Source organism: Anser brachyrhynchus (genome assembly GCF_964034855.1).
Source record: "Anser brachyrhynchus genome assembly, chromosome: 6".
Classification (NCBI taxonomy): domain Eukaryota; kingdom Metazoa; phylum Chordata; class Aves; order Anseriformes; family Anatidae; genus Anser; species Anser brachyrhynchus.
Genome location: NC_137700.1, coordinates 27,137,772 through 27,154,469, shown reverse-complemented (window position 1 = coordinate 27,154,469; position 16,698 = coordinate 27,137,772). Strand labels below are relative to the sequence as shown.

Sequence of the window (16,698 nt, the reverse complement as noted above, 5' to 3'; positions counted from 1 at the left end):
GCAATGCCTAGGAATGACTCACTAAAGAGCAAGTCCTAGATATGTAAAAGGTTAAGGGAGGATATTTCTTGGTGATGTACAAAAAGAATTGGTAAGACTTAGACATAGCCTCAAAATGAGGACTTAAAGGCTGTCCAAGGTCAGAAATGGTGTCCTAAATGCTTTGTTAATGGTGATGCATTTTAGATATAGTGACTAAGAAAAAAAGCTGACAGATATTTGGAAGGGAATTAAGCCTATTTAAAATTCTCCTGGGTTTGAGACGTCATCTTAACATGTACAAGAGTATGCTTGACACACAGAAGTGGTAGTTAGGACAAAAGGACCTGGTGTTCAGTGGCAGATCTGTAAGCTGTCTAGGGATGGGAGCTGAGTTTGTAATGCTCCTGATTTACTAGAAACAAGGGCTATATGGAGAAGCTGGAAGGATCATGTACTCATGATACAGCTTGGAAAACAGTGGACACTCAGAAGTGTAAGAATTAAAGGTTAGTTCTCAGGTTGCTTATAGCCTGGGAGGAGCTTCTGCTGAGTGCGGGGAGAGGCAAAAAGGTAGGATGGCAGAAACTGCTTCCAGCTGGTGTTTGTTTAACAAAGCTTTAGAGGTGAAGGCAGAAGGAAGCCTGGGAGATGTTTGGGTTTTGTTCATGCTGGAGAACTGAAGGTATGTTGCAGTTTTCAGGGGAAATATCCGTAAAGAACTAGGAGGAAACAGGAATTGATGCAATGACTCATGAAAGAGATCAAGGGACATGCTCAGGAGGGAATAATGGGAACAAATGAAGTAGGTGGAGGGAGAGATCAAATGAGAAACTTTGGTGGCTGTAACAAAGAAAGGGAAAAGAGACATCCTATTGTACAGCCATCTGGCTTTAATAGCATTACAAATAATTAATAACATGGAGCCTTTATGACATTCATAGCTAGCATGCCTCTCCTGCTCCCAGTCCTGGAGTCAGGAGGTTGAAAAATGGCTATTTTTTTTCTTTTCTTTCTTTCTTTCATTTCTTTTCTTTCTTTCTTTTTTTTTTTTTTCTCCCCAGTGGCAATGTATTTTGTTCCATGTTGTAGACTTCCATACAATTGCCTTTTTGTGGCACTTCTCTGCTTTGAGCAAAATTGCTCAAAAATGCTTCTGAGAGCAGTTCACATAGTAAATAAAGAGTTCCTTAATAAACAGTAACTTTTTTCTTTAGGAAAGATTTTCATCAAACTGCCTTTCTTGGTATCCTAGTCTTTAAACCAAAGTATGGGCTCAGATTTTTTTGTGCAGTTGTTCACTTGTGTGGTGCTGGATGACTCTCTTTTGCATGTAAATTAGAAGCCTTTGTGTCCTAGGATATTAATTAAACTTTGCGAATGCTAAGTACAAGGAGGATTTGTGGGGGTCAGTTTACCTGGGTTCAGCAGTTAAAACTTCCTTTGTGGAATGGTTTCGCATGTGACATGGACATCTTAAACCTGCTTCTGGATATTAAAAAAAAAAAAAAAAAAGGTTCTCTTGCCTGTTACTTTCACAGGAATCCAGCTTCAAGGGGTTAGTCACAAAGACCATTTTCTTTTTATGCACAGTGCTCCTTCTCTAGACAAGGGGACACAGTTTCTATAGGGGATACTTCAGATCACCTGCAAGGCTCCTGCTCTGAATAAGCCCCTTTAAAGGAGTCTATGACAGCAACTTTGTGAGGTTGCTTATCAGCCTTTGCAAATGCTTTCCAAAATTCCCTCTTGTATACTCAGGGAAAAAAAAATGCACTGAAAGATTTAATTGGTGTCTGGATGTAGAAGCACCAATACCCAGTTTGCTGAGAGAGGTTCATGCTATATTTGAAGCTCCTTGAGTAGTTTGGCTTAGATTGACCCAATCTTGAACTCAAACAATTAAAAATTAGCATTAAAACAGAAATGAAAAAAGGAAAATTAAACCCCATGATTTAGAGCAACACTTGGTTTCACTACTGGTTTCAGGAAGGATGGAAGTGACAAACTCAGGCATGAACAATCAGTTTTAGCAAGGAAGAAAGGAAGGAAGCCAAGCAGACTACAAAATTATTAAAGTGTTATAAATATGAGTAACAGAGTAGGAAGAAGTCTTATCATTTGCAAGATCAGCCAATGACTCTGGAAAATCCAACACAATCTGTTTTTTCAGCAATAATTGATTTTGCCTATTGTACCTCACTTAGTGGATTTTTCGGTCTGATAACATGTTCATAACCCAAATATTTAATTTGGAGTTGATATGAAACAAGGGTTTTTCCTTCAAGAAAATAAATCAATGTTGTTACTGTGAGTAACTGTTAACACTGAAACCAAATAATATGAAAACCTGGAATCCAAGCACTCGCTCTTTTTTTTTTTTTTTTTTTAGTGATTTTGGGACTCTTAACTGCTTTCTTGCTCTCCAAAAGGCATTCTTACTGCTTGTCTTTTTTTGGATGAAACTACTGAAACTATTCACATTTTTGGTTACGTTGGTTTTAGGTTTCAGTTAAAAAAATGCTGATTAGGGCTTTATTTTTAGGTCTGGATCTGTAGATAAGTCAAGGAGTATTCCAAAAGATAAGAAACAAAGGCACCTTTGAGACAGTTCTAGATCAGGCATAGAATGGATTTCATGGTTTGAGAATTGCTAACATACTGAGAATTAACGTACTGGCAGCTAAATTTACTGAGAGCAAAATCCGTTGAAGGAAGTGTTTTACAACTTCTCCCCTGAAAACATCAGGAGAGATTTATGAAGTTATTCTTGCCATTCCAGCTAAGACAGGTAAAGAAAGAGTAGTACAAATTCCCTTTAAAAAGACACTCAGAAATGATTTTTTTTTTTCCTTTTTATTTTATTTGACAGGAAGTTTCATAACATGCATCATCTTTGATTTTCCTTAAAGTGCAGCACAAAGGCTTGGCTCAGTGAATGTAATTGGAAAACGTAATCAGCGATGTATACCTCAAAACGAGGAAGTGAAATTATAGTCACAGGAATTCTGAAGAGCATTTCTTTCTCCCTCTTTCCATGAACAGATTACCGTGTTTATATCATTTGACTAAAATTAACATTGACGTTACCATACGGGCTGGCCCCTTTCCTGCCCCATCTGTTCTCTCTGGAAGTGCGCCCTTGGCAGTTGGACCTGCTGCATTAAGTGGGCCTGAGGAGGCAGCCCTGCCCAGGTCGTACTGGGATAGCTTCTCCCCCACCAGTCTCTCTTGCTTGCATGAAGAGGAAGCCTGTATTGCCTGTAAAGACCAGCTTCAACCACATACCAAAGGAGAAGTGGAGTTTATGCTGAGGCCAGCTGCTGGCCGGGATACCCGTGCTTGAGAGAGGTAGTGTTGTTTGGGATTAGGCTCCTGTTTGATGCAGGAGGTGGTCAGGAAGGTTTGCTGCTGGAAACTCTAGAAATGAAGAGCTGACTGACTGCCTCAGGATGTATTTTATTTAGGTCTGGTAACGACTGAAGTGCCTAATCTCCGGTTACGGAGATGGGTAAACTAGGGTGGGCGTTAAGAAGGAAGGCCGAAGGAGCTGAGGCCTGTAGGGGATGCTTTGTTCCTGGGTCTCGTCAGGCCAGAGGTGGAGCGGGACCCCAAGCACCTGGGAACACATACTTCATGCTTGTTTCCTGGAAATGCTGGGGTAGCTGCCATATATACAAAGCTGGGTTCAGCGTCAATGTTTGAGCAAGTAGGGCTACGAGAGTAAAGTTTCTTGCTGGATCCTGTAACATCTGTGAGGAGAGAGGGGACACTGGGATCTCTGAAAGCAAACGTCTCGTGCTGTTTTCTGCAGCTGGCTGGGGTTCCACACAGTGCTTAAACCTTCAGTTTTGGGGCTAGAACTGGGGTTTGAGAAAGCAGTCTAGAAAGCGGGCTTGCCGTTTCTTCAGGAAATGTCTCTGGTAACAGCGAGAGAGAGCTCCTATGTCCCCCCCCCCTAAAGATCATGTTTAATTCGGGGACGAAGCAAAAGCGAGCTCTACGATTAGGGTGGGGTTTTGGCTTAGAAGCATGCTTCAAGCAAACAGAGCCTGGAAAATGGTATTAACTGCTAGAAACTGTAGTGTCTGCAGAGACAGAAATGGGAGCCAGTGCTCTCTGCCGTATCTGTGGGGATAGCTGTAGTGGGGCTTCAGGGTAGGATCCTTTAGGATCTGCTAACACAGTGGTTTTGGTTAGGATGATAGCTGCTCATTCCTTTTTAATTGTGTGCAGCTAATGTGCCTGCTTTCATTTGAGCTTTTGTTGTCCTTAGATCTGCAAGAGTTTCTGGAGGGTCCTGATAACATGTGAGAGAATGGTGGCAGACGTTTAAATGCAGGTTGAACTAAACTGCAGTCTGCTTCATAGATGAAGGTCAACCAGCCATGCCTTAGTCAACTGTGCCTCATTGAGTTGCTCTGCCTTATACAGCTGGACTGACCGAGTTTTCTTGATGCCTGTAACTCACTTCTTCTTCTGCATAATTTTGACGTGCAGGTTTGTGTTTTTTCTTTTATTAATATTATTTTTTTTTCTCCAGCAGGATGTTTTAAGCTCTAGCTTTTTTTTTTTTTTCTTCTTCTTCTTCATATGATGTTTGTTTTCTATCAGCTGTGCCATTTCTGGGATTTCACAATCCCACCAGCACAAAGACCTTCCAGATATTTGTGGGCTATGGGTGATAGGAATATTTTTTCAGTGGTGAAGGAGCTATGAAGGTGGCAGATTAATTAATTGAATAAACGTCTGTATGGGAGGGAAGGAAGAGGCTGTCAGTGTGTGGGAGCTGATATCACTCCTTTATCGCATGGGTAGTTTCCTAATTTGTGCAAGTTATCACTGTTACTGAGATTTATCCTTGTAAACTCTTATAGCCAAGACTCTGTGAGGAATGTCTAATAGACATTTTTACTTTCAAATTGGACAATTTCACATGACACTTCTGACAGTGAAGTGGGACTCCAAAGAATTTTCAGTCGTTTTGAGGTTTTTCAGGAGTAATGTGAAATAATTTGATTAAAGATGAGTACCAGCCTGACTAGATATACTACGGTAGAGTCCATCTCAAGATCCAAATTCATAGAATCACAGGATGGTTTGGGTTGGAAGGCACCTTAAAGCCCATCTAATTCCAACCCCCCCAGACCAGATTGCTCAAATTCTTTCTCCCATGTGCTATTTCTTCCTTTGAAAAATAAAGGGGGTGATTAATTATACATGGGAAGGCAGGAGTATGAAAACAAATATATTTACAAAATGCCATTTTTTTCTAGTTGATACAAAAAAGCACAAATTCATTTCTGCACAGATTGGAGAGGGGCCTACTCATATCAATGGATTTCTTTCTGTTGGAGGGTTTGTACCAGCTCTGCCTGAAGTCAGTTTCAGTTTCTGCTGACGTTGACAGGGAATAGGCCGAGCAGCAATGTCTCTTGTTTCTGCATTCCAGAAAAAGCTAATTTCCAATATAGAACTGACCCGTTATTACTATATAATAATGATTTTCATGTCATATTCCTGTTACAAGAAGTGATGCTTGTAATTTTCAGAAATCACAACCATCTCACTTAAAACTACAATTTTAGTTCCACCAAGTGAATGCTCTGACAGACATCTTTATTTTTCTAATTATACCCTCTCTGCATGAGGCTTAACTATAATTATAGGAAATTAGGGAACGACTCTGCTGTGGAAGCGTAATAACAACTTCTGTTACTATTTTTAGGATCTGTTATGAAAATGTAGATATGAATGTTTGACTTCCAAGTCTCACATTTATCAGGTCTTTATATGCTGGGAAACCTGGTTGACAGAGGCAGCCAAACTCTTTTTAGTTAGGTAGGCCAACTTGAGTTTCCTACCCAGAGAATGCTGGAGGCTTCCAAGTTTGTTTGTTTGTTTGTTTATTTAACACTAACAACAATAACAGCAACAAAAAAAAAGATCAGCAGAAGAGGAAAAAGGGAAGGAGGGCTGAGAGCAGGGAAGTGGGGTTTGGGATGAAAGCTGAGAAAAAAAACACTAATTAAAATAGGAAGCTGAGAGAGGGAAAGAACATTTTGGGAGGGCTGTAAGAGGAGAATGAGACAAGTAATAGTAGAGTCCATTTTGGATGAAGACAAAGTTATCTTTCTTTTTGTTCCCCTCTTTTCTCTCCTTTCATTCAGCCTCCCCTGTGCCCTGAGAGACCCTGGCGCTATCTGCCTACCCCTGCAGCTGCCTAGTGCCAAGCAACTGTCACCACCCCTGATTTCTCCTGTTCTCTGTATGTATTTTAGGGGTTGTCTTTGGTGCTGACCAAAAGTTTCGGACCTCTAGCTGAGTGAAATGTATGGCCAGTGATATATAGAGGTCAGATTATGTAGTCTAATGATCTCAGTGGCGCTGGTGAGAGCACACACCTTAAACAGTCAGAGATCAAAAATGATTGAATGTTGGATTCAAATCCTGGATCCTGAAGAGACTTCAATCTGTCCACTACCAAACACTGCACTTGTACAGAGGAGGGCAAAGAATGACATGAGCATACATATTCTTTCTTGAGATTCATAAGGAAGCAGTTTATTAACTTTTATGGTATTTGTTTAGACCAAAATAAAATGACTGTAATTAAGAAATATTTTAGCTTCGGAGGAAATGGAGTAGTCAGCTGCAGCTTGGATTCAGGCTTCACATCTGGATGGCTGACAAGTTTCAGATAAAGCTGACCTCACACATTCCTGGCCATATCAAAACCAACGCTAATTCAGAGAAACCCATAGCAGAAATGCCTTTCTGTACAGTGCTATTCCCAGATACTTTCAATCCCTTATTTAACATAGTGTCTTTGAATTACATGGGCCTCTTCCATGACCAGAGTTACCACAAAAGTGTATTCAGGCAGGCGCAGTGGCAGCAGAGCTGCCGTAAGATGTGCAGCAGGTATGTTTGGAGAATATGTTATATTGTCAGAACTGTGCTCAGCCAAATGATGAACACCCAGTCATCTGTGTGTCTCAGCTGGGCTGCTTCTTTCCTCTCTTGTTAAAGATCTGAATCTCTCCATCAATTTAAGTCATTCTCAGACTCTTTAGAAGGCCAGGAACAAACTGGAGAGGAACAGCTTTCTTACAGTCTGTGGGTCTAAATGCATGCCTTTTGGAAGAAGAGAAGAATGCAGTCTTTCCTGAGCTCTGCCTGAAACCTGACCTGTTCACTCCTTCAGCTGGGTTTGGTACGATGTCTGCCTGAGCACGTCCTCTCTAGGAAGCTGTCCTTCTAACTGGGGATCTGTCTGACTTGCTTTCCCAGGTAGGGTTAAAAATTACAACATTTACTGTACCACTAGTACACCACTAAAATTGTGCCACTAGTAATAGGTGAACATTGTCTTCACGGAAGACGGTATTTTTTTTTAATTAAATAGTGTTTTTTTTTCAAAATCTGTACTTCCAAGGAAGCCATGAACAGTGAGGGGTGTGTGTATCTTGGAAATGTTTCAGTTGCCTGCAAGAAAAACTCAGGGCATTCTATGGAAGACATACGAGCACTCGACCTCCAAAGTCCTTCTGAGGGTAAAACAAGTACATTGCTTCCTCTTCTAAAAGGGCCACAGCTGGCCCTAGCAAACAGTTTTTCAATCATTTCCTGAGACTTTTGAAATATAGCTAATCGATAAATATGACACACAAGTTGCCCTTAAAATGGTCTTGAGAAAGTCACTCCCAAAGATCCCTCTGGGCAGTGCTCTGTTCCAGTTGGAGGCACGCGGTGAAACTCTCACTGACTTTAACGGGGTTTTGTTTTTTAGCCCCACCTCTCTGTAGAATACTCAGCAAGTGTACACCAGAAAATAAACGGTAAATCAAGTGGTCAAGTACTGGGACTTGTTTAAGCATTAGGGAGACGTGTCAGGCCAGTGCTTCTGAGCTGCACTGTGGACCATTCAAGCAGCTAATTTTTCTGGCCCATCTTTTGGCACCTCTTTGACTTCCTGTTTCCATTCTGGAAGCCAGCTGGGAGCAATAGGTGAGAGAACAGGCAGTGGTTCAGGGTATTTTAAGCCCCTTCCAACATGGGCAATGGAAACTACAGCAATTAACATCCAGTGCAGCCATCTGACTGTGTAAGTGCTCTTCCCTGTTCCCTCATAGGAGCAAATGTATTAGTTAAAGGCAGGTATGAATTGTTTCCCAAAGTCACTTACCCCTGAGATAATGAAAAAGCACTTCTGCAGCTGAGTGCCACTTTTACCATGGCCTCTTAGTGGATTCGTTGCCTCTTGCCTTTCAGCTACATTTCACAGTCTTTCTCCTCGTTTGCACATAACAGTGATGGACTGAATGGTACCGGGACATGCCCTTCAGCTTGTGCCCAAGGTGCAATGGAAACATGCCTGCCAGCACCATGGTAAATTTATTTTTTTTCATGAACGTGTTAAATTAGCCCACATGCCGAGTGTATTCAAGACTAATATGTGATTTTGAAGAGGGGGATGATTTATGCTACTAACAGTTTCAGACAAGCCAATAGTAACAACAAGGATTAATGAACAGGAAAAGCTAAACTTTACTGTCTTTTCCTGGAAGGCAATGTTTACTGATAAATTGGATACCTTTCTTTAATTATAAAATATATTGATTATAAGTAAACAATATTTTGAGCAACTGCTGCATTAAACAGTGACTTATGTCTAAACGTTTTAATTTATTAAATACAGTGTAAGTTTATAATTCTATAATGTTTTCCTCAGAACACAGCAAGTGCTTGGGGAAGTAGCCAACTCCACAAATGAACTCCAACTGTATATTTGAAAGCTGCTTTTTCAGAAATGTTGTTCTTATGTTACACAATTGAATAACCCGTAGTTTCCCACTCATTAGAACAGTTGCTTCTTTTCCGAACTTTGTCCTGCTCCTTTGGATGCATGCCTCTCCCCTGTGTACAGTAGAGATGACAAGTTTAATGTTAGAAGTATTGGGGTATTTTAAGAGTGTAATTGGTCTGAGCTGGTCTCAGTGTGCAGCAGGTCTAACTGTCAGGTGTTCATTGCATTCTGCTGACAGCCCCTGGTGCTGTTATCAAGATATTTTATTTCAGTAAGAATTTTTTTTTTTTCTAGAGCGATGCTCATTGATATGACCAGGAAGGTAGTGAGTGTGTTCGCCTGGTGTGCCAGCTGGCATTGGATATGTCCTGGGGCTCCCTATCAGCAGGGACAACCAAATTGTCATAGTTCTATTTGTGAGAAACGTTAGCAAAATACATGGGATCTAGTCACAGAAAATACTTGCAGAGTGGTCAGCATAGTAGAAACAACATTTGGGGACAGCTGTAAGCCAGTGCTGAACTAAATTTAATTTGAAAAGTGAACACTGTGAAGTCAGAGAAATTTGTCTGCATTTGCTTCACGGGTAGTCTTCAAAGATTCAGCAGGCTCCCTGCTGTTTCTTCCACCACTTTTTAAATGTATCTAAGCCTGAGAGGAGAGACAGTAATTTGACAAGTAGGTCGTGAGTTTTAGAAAACGAAATCAATTTGGTTTCAATTTTCACTGTACAGAAAACAATACCTTTTTTTTTTTATATATGTATAAGATAAAGTAATTCTGATATAAAAGAAATTTCCCTGGCATGTGTTTATCTCTGAAAGATTCTTCATATCGCTCACATGTTGTATTTGGTGAAGGGAATAAACATACCTACTGCAATTAAACCCTATTTCTTGGGAAAATTAGTCTTCTACCAAGACGACTTTTGCATATTTATGGGAACAAACTGGGTTTGGAAAGTTATGGTTTCCAGAACCAAACGAGGTAAAAAGCCCTTGATCTTTCCAGATGTTTCCTCTGGGGACATGCCCTTCTGTTTGGGATCTCGACATGTACAGTGAGTCATTAAGTCGCCTCCTTCAGTTATCATGCCTGTGCTGAACTATTAAAGGTTTCCTTTCTGGTAAAAGCTGAGGGACTGGAATGTACACAGTAGAGTTCTCTTTTGTAGTCAGGCTAAGTGTTTATTTTCCTAAGGTTATTAATGAGATGTTTCCTCAGTTGAAATATTAGCAACCTATCGTTTCCTTAGCTGGGGTATTCAGTATCTGTGCATCTGATACCTACTGTCAGAAACTCAAACCACTTCCCAGCTATCACATCTTGTGTCTAGCTTTAAGTCTCTGGGTTTCTCTCCATTCCCCTCCTCTCAACTGCAGCTAAAATGCATCTCATTCTTGCAAGGTATCGAGGGAGCCTTAAGGCTGAAAGCCTCTGCAAAGGACTGATACGACTCTCTGCAAATACAAATTCAGGATTAACATGATTGCAGTGGTGATGAGGATGTTATGAATGTGGAAAGAAGGGCTACTTTGTCAGCCAGTAAGATGGCAAAGAGGGAGAGAATGCAGTTCGCTGGTTCCAGTGTGTATCCATCTAGCTAGGTTCCTGGGAACAGCGAGGGCAAGAAGCAGAATCAGCCCATTCATTTTCCTCTTTGGAGGAAGCTGGGTCTTGGTAAGCCTAGCTGGAGGCTTCGTTGCACTGCATAGATATATTTTTAGTTTGAGTAATGACAGAGACGATCAGTGATGAGACCATACTGATTTTTTAATATTTCTCTAAGAAGCGTAAATTAAAATCGTGACTTTTACATGTTGAAATTAGCTCTGCAATTTTTTTTTCTGTTTTTGATTTGGAGGGTTTCTTATTTGTTGTAATTCTATAGTGGATCAAAGAGGTAGGCTGAAAATAGTGGTACAATTAGTTGAAGTGTGTTTCAGTTAATATTTTTTTTCCAAGAAACACATACACCAGTGCTACGATTTTTTCTCACACGTCAGGTTCTTCCTCCTGCACAGAGATCGAAAGAGAAGAGATAATTTAAAGAAATTAAATCCAAGAGCTCTGATCCTGATACTTCCCTGCATGCCCTAACATATGGGGAAGAATGTGGGAGGATCGCTCTCAGTTTATAAGGGATGCCCGTTTCTTGAAGATGAATAGGAGAATGGAAATGTTGATAACGAGAACAGTTGTCTACCCACGCTTCCCTCCAGCAGTGCCATGAATACTACAGGAAGACCTGCCTGTATTAGACTTGTTTCTACTAGCTGACGTCAGGTGATTGAAACTCAAGTAGGACTGTGGACTTTCACTAGGTGAAATATAATTGTTTTACACTCCTACGTGTACTTCTGTCAGCATTCCGAGGCATTCATACTTTCCATTCCAGCAGCGAGGTGCTCCAGAACGTATTCTTGCCCCCCAGGGACTATTTGCATAGCTCTGCAGAGCAGTTACTTTGCAGACAAATTCTCTTTGCTCTGTGTAAAATCAAAAAACTTCTCAAATAGCTTGCTGATGCCAAATCCTGCCTGCCTCCTCTATATTAGTCCCCAAAAGGTTTCTTTCTTTACTAAATAATACCATAAAAATGTGTGGAAGGTGTAGTTCTCATACAGTTTGGAAGGTTTTTATAGGTGATTCTGTAAGCATGAAGATACTACAGGAGAAGGAAATCTTCACATTAATGAGAGGCTACTTAACCATTTCAGTTCTTGCCAAATATGCTGGCAGCACTTCTCTTAGGAGGGCCTATTTGAATAAAGTATAAAAAGTATGTGGTAAATAGAGTGCTGTTGCTGCTGTAGTGGGGTTTGGTGACGTCCTGTGTGAGAGGACCAAGGCCGTACCACATGCAGTATGCATGATGAAGTCAAGCGACCTGACAAATTGCAACAGTATTCCTCTAGCAAGGCTTTCATGGCGAACTACTGGAATAATAATAACATGAACCAGAGTTTCGGAATTGACTGAACAAGGCCGCGAGCAACTTGCTGACTCTGAAGCTGGCCCTGCCCTGAGCAGGGGGTTGGAGCAGATGACCTCAAGGGATCGCCTCCCACTTTGGTGATTGTGTAATTCTCATGTACCCAAACTGTTATCTTTTAATTGATTAACTTCTTTAATGATTTCATGAGATACAATGGGTGAAAAGTGAAATATTTCATTGTCAAGACAGTAGGAGGCTACAGAATGGTTGTCTGTATGAAAAGAAAACTGGCCTTAATGTACTTAACTGTATGGACTGAAGCACTTTTATAGGTAGTTGAGACAGATCCCATCCTGCCATTAAAACCAACTTTCAGAACAGGCATAACTAGCCAATCATTTTCTCATTTAAGAAAGACACTTGGCTCCTTTTTTCCAATGAGTTATCTAGTCATAATTCTCAGGCTATTTGAGTTGAAAACAGTTTTAGAAATACAATTTTACTTTTTCTTGCCAGGAATAAGTAAACAAGATAAAACAGGCTTTTCTCTTTTCCTGGAAATGACAGGATGTCCTCCAATTGTTAAACTCACTTCTAGATTACAATTTAGAAGTATTTTTCAGCATTGACCTAACAATTTTCATGCAGTTTTGGTGTGATTTTCCACCATTTCCTCTTGAACATTTGTTATCTACTGTTTAGCTGTGAAATCTATCAGTTTCCAGTAGATTCTGCATTGGTGCAGTAAACCAATCCTAGTTTAATTCTATAACCATTTTTCTTCTGCTACCCCCTTGTATACTGCTGACTTCAGTGACTTCATCTGCAAAATTGTTCTTAGCTGAGCTGAGTACACGCCTGTATCCACCACTCAGGCCCTCTTTTTGTATGTTTTTTTTTTCTTTTTTTCCCATGATAGTGAAAAAGAAAGTAGGAAGGAAGAAGTGAAGACTAAACCACTTCAGATTAATTTAAGTTATAATAAATTATGAAACTATTTCTAAGTGGATCAGTCCTTTGCTTCTAAGATTTTGTGGAACTGGCCTTCTGAGCTTGGAGGAAAGAGTAGGTTTCAGATGTTTTGATTTTACTGAGGCTTCTGATGCTGTTCAGATAAACAAATCAGGGAAACATGACGTATATTAGTCTAATATAGGATGCATGAAGTGGAAAAATCAGGTGCTTTTTGAGTACATCTTGTGTCCAATGATATTTTCAGTAAATTAAAGAAAAGTAGAATTCAAAATGGTATTGACAAATTGAAGAAATCGTCTGATAAAAATAGGATATGAATTTAAATCGAATCAAACACAAGGAACAGACAATCACAGGTTTTAGTGGAGAGTCAATAGTTAAGTGGCAGAAAAAGGACTGAGTTTGTGAAAACTTGAAAATGCGTCAGCAGTACTGCTTCTGTGCAAGTGGCAAATCCTCGTTCACATAAACAACGAGCTTAGCTTGCACGGGATACGAAGGTTTTCCACTTTTCAGCTGCAGAGCTATGTCTAGTTGGAGCAGCATGGCTTCAAGAAGGATGTGGTCTGTTTGGAGATAATTCAGAGAAGAAGAACAACAACAAGGCTTCTAGAGTACATAAGCTATGAGAAAGATGGAAAAAGTAGCATTTTGGAGTTGTTTAATCAAAAAGGAAGATTAAGGGGAGACGTACTGACCTTCAAATGCATAAAGGACTGATTCAAAGACAGGAAACAACTTTTTTTTCCTCTGTATCTACAGTAAGTAGGATAGAAACAGTAAGTTTCAACTGCAATAAAGGAAGATGTGACTAGACATTAGGAAAAATTCTGAGGTTAAAGGCCATGAAAAGCTAGAAGATAATTCTCAGAAGGGTTTTCTGTCATCATCATCAATAGAAAGAGCAGTCTAAAGAGACATCCATTAAGATCCAAATGGATTCATGATTCTGTCTTGAAACAGGGAGTGTTAAGATATGTCTTTGGGTTTTCCTCTTGCTCAATTCTGTACAGTCCTGGGAAAAAACAGAAGCTCACGCTTGGCTGGTGGGGGGGGTGGCACAGATCTGATGTATGTTATGTGGAACATCTTTCTGCCCTCTCAGCAGCTTGCTTTTAACCTCCACTGTTACCCTGTGCTTGAACTACCAGCTCCGACTACATCCATGTCTTCACCTTCCTCCTTTTACCCCCTCAGTGCTTTCAGTTCGATTCCCAATGAACTGCTCATTCCGTGTATGTCTCTGTGTCAGAGGAAAACTCAAGTAAACTATGAATAGAATTACTAATAAGCCAGGAAAGTTTGTAGCTGTATTTCAGATAAGTAAAGCCCAACTGGCCTGGAAGAGAGCCCAGCTCTTTTCTGTGACTGCTGATGTGGTTTAGATAAACCCGTCTAATGTTAAATACAAAAGTTGAAACGACGTTCTCTTGTGAATTTAAGTTACTTATCTCCTGACTGGATCTTTCAGCCAGTTTCTTGTGCTATTCCTCTTCACTTCTAATTTCTTATTCAATTGCTGAAAATGAGCTGCTGGCTAATGATACATACTATAACTCTTTTCTATCTGTTACATGATGTATATTTGACTGTAAATATGAACAGGAACATAGATGGATAACAATTTCTAAAATGTTGGGTAATTCCCAGTTCTCCTTTGTGAGTGTTTTTGAAACCTCAATTTATTAACAATGTAGTAAACAATTGGGAATCTTTTAGCTGCTTTTTTAGATGACCTTTTTCATTTTTCCTCAAAAACATCTGTCAGTTCCCAGCAGTGTCAAGTGCAGTCTGTCTGACCTTCCTCTTATTTAAGTACTGTAAACTGGCTCTGCTGAAGGCTGGAAATAGCTTCAGATTATTATTATTTTTTTGAGAACGTTATTAGGGATTGTATTAGGGACGTCCACTTTGACGTCAAAAAGGACTGTGTAGCTGACCACTTACTGTCATAGTAGTGTGACAGCAACTTGCACCGAGGCCAAACTTCAACAGTTCTTTTCTGCAGACCACACAGCAAAAGCAATTGTACCTCAGCAGAAACATGTACAGTCTATACGCATATCTGTGCAAAGACACGTGACGTACTATTAACTAAGGACATCAAGAGCCTGGCCAGAAAAGACATCCAAGATCCCGTACATTTTGCACACAGCTTTACATGGAACACAAGATATCTTGCCAAACTATGCAGCCCTGCAAAATGGACAGCTTTGCTTGTAGTGTAAACCATAAAGTAAAAATCCTCAGCCGGCCCCTCATGAAAGGCATTGCACAGCCTGCTCTGAATACTTTAATGTCAATCATTCCTTAAGATTAGGAGGATAAAACTAAGAATAGTTAAAAGCAGTGGATTAAACCAAGTAGCAGATAAATAAAAGGAATAAGTTCACATTAGGGATTGAGAATGAGTTTGTTTGCAATGCTAAAAATGCTCTGATGTTTTCTTCTTTCGGTTGTTATCTTGCCCCTGTGTATGAGACCATGGCCTCAAAAACTCGCGATGGGGTGGCCTTTGGGTCTGTAACAAACATGTTGCTTTTCTAATGAAAAATGTCCCACATTTGGGGCACTTACAAGTAGTTCAGCACTGGCTTCTTAAAATAGAAGATCAAAAATTTCTAAAGGTCTCAACACTGTGTAGGCTTGGTCCATTCTGACTCATAAGGGCAAAGGAACTGTGAGCTGGTTCCCTGTGCCCCAGCTCGTCTCAGCCGTGGGGAGGAAGAAGCCACTTAATTTGAATGCCGAGGAGCCGAGGGCCAGACCAGATGGCAGAGGGGAAAAGGCACAGGAGTGACGTGAAGAGACTTCAAGGCTGTTGTTGGTGGGAAAAAGAGAAAGCAAGACTTTCTTTTTTATTATTTTAACCCTCATGTCTCTGAAAAGTGTCTCAGTGTGTCCTTACAGAGACTGGGTGTTTGCGACCAGTCTGTGAAAAACACTCCATGGAGTTTATTTAATGAAATACATGCAGAATGTGGTACAGCACTAAAAAAAAAAGAGGGAACAGTCATCCCAAACTAATGATCATCTGAAGTGGTTTGTAACATCTGGTCTCAGTCAAGAGCAATGTATTTTAATCCCATTTAAAAACAATTCATCTGGATACCAGAATAAGAATTTTCTGATTCTCTCAGTAATGTCTGTGAAGTCTATAAAATTCTGTCTATTTTGGATATTATGAACAAATGCACTTTTATTTGCATTTTACATTTATCCTGATGTGAGTTCAGTGTTGTTTAAGGTGATTAAATGTTTAAGGTTTAAGGTTAATCCAAGAGGAGTGAGTCCTCCCTCATCTGTGTATTTAGGGACCCGATGAGCTTAGACACTGCCTCGTCATAACAAGTACTCACTTTCTCTAGTGCATCCTCCAACCTCTCCATAGGGAAAGTGGTGCGGCCTTGTTAGCCACACTGGTAGGTATCTGGTGCCCTGGGATATCTGTGAAAGCTCCCTGGCATGCAGCTCCATGCTGGGTCAGCAAGGGTTGCAGTGCCCTTCCCACTGCCACTGGCTCATATGCACATGGGCCAGGCAGACATAATTTCTTAACTTTGAAGTTCTTGACATAGCAGTGCCAATATTTCTTTAATTCCTTTTCTTTGAATGTCACATTCCAAGTCATCTTTGCTTTTAGGAAAACAGTTACAAATTATGCTCCCTTTCTGCTCTCATAGTCTTACCTCCTGTTCTCCTCTATCAGTTACATTTGTAGCCTTATCCTCTTATTTTTTTTGTAGAATAAAATAACATCGGTCTGTCTCCAAATGTTTGACCAAGACACACAGAGGAATTTAGGCACCTAGACCTTCACAGAACTCACTTACTTCTTAGCTAACTTTGTTAGCTAAATAGTAATTTGGTATTTATTTATGTCCTTGGACTTGGCCCTTGAATGCCAAAGTGAAGGATAATAGGTGGAATCCATTTTCACGACCTGTATCTCCTACATACACTCTTTCATTGCCCCCAGAATAGTCATCAGCAAACC

General features: G+C 40.3%; 2 long non-coding RNA genes across 2 annotated transcripts in view; both read left to right on the top strand.

Moving 5' to 3' along the window:
• The window catches only part of LOC308197088, a 78,675-nt gene that overhangs the window by 17,508 nt on the left and 44,469 nt on the right, over positions 1-16,698 (top strand). The gene's annotated exons all lie outside the window — the stretch shown is intronic.
• On the top strand, positions 614-9,749 carry LOC308197090. The gene is made up of 6 exons (XR_013952573.1): positions 614-664; positions 4,256-4,479; positions 6,150-6,247; positions 7,187-7,272; positions 8,254-8,370; positions 8,714-9,749. It is a non-coding gene; the product is annotated as an uncharacterized lncRNA (long non-coding RNA).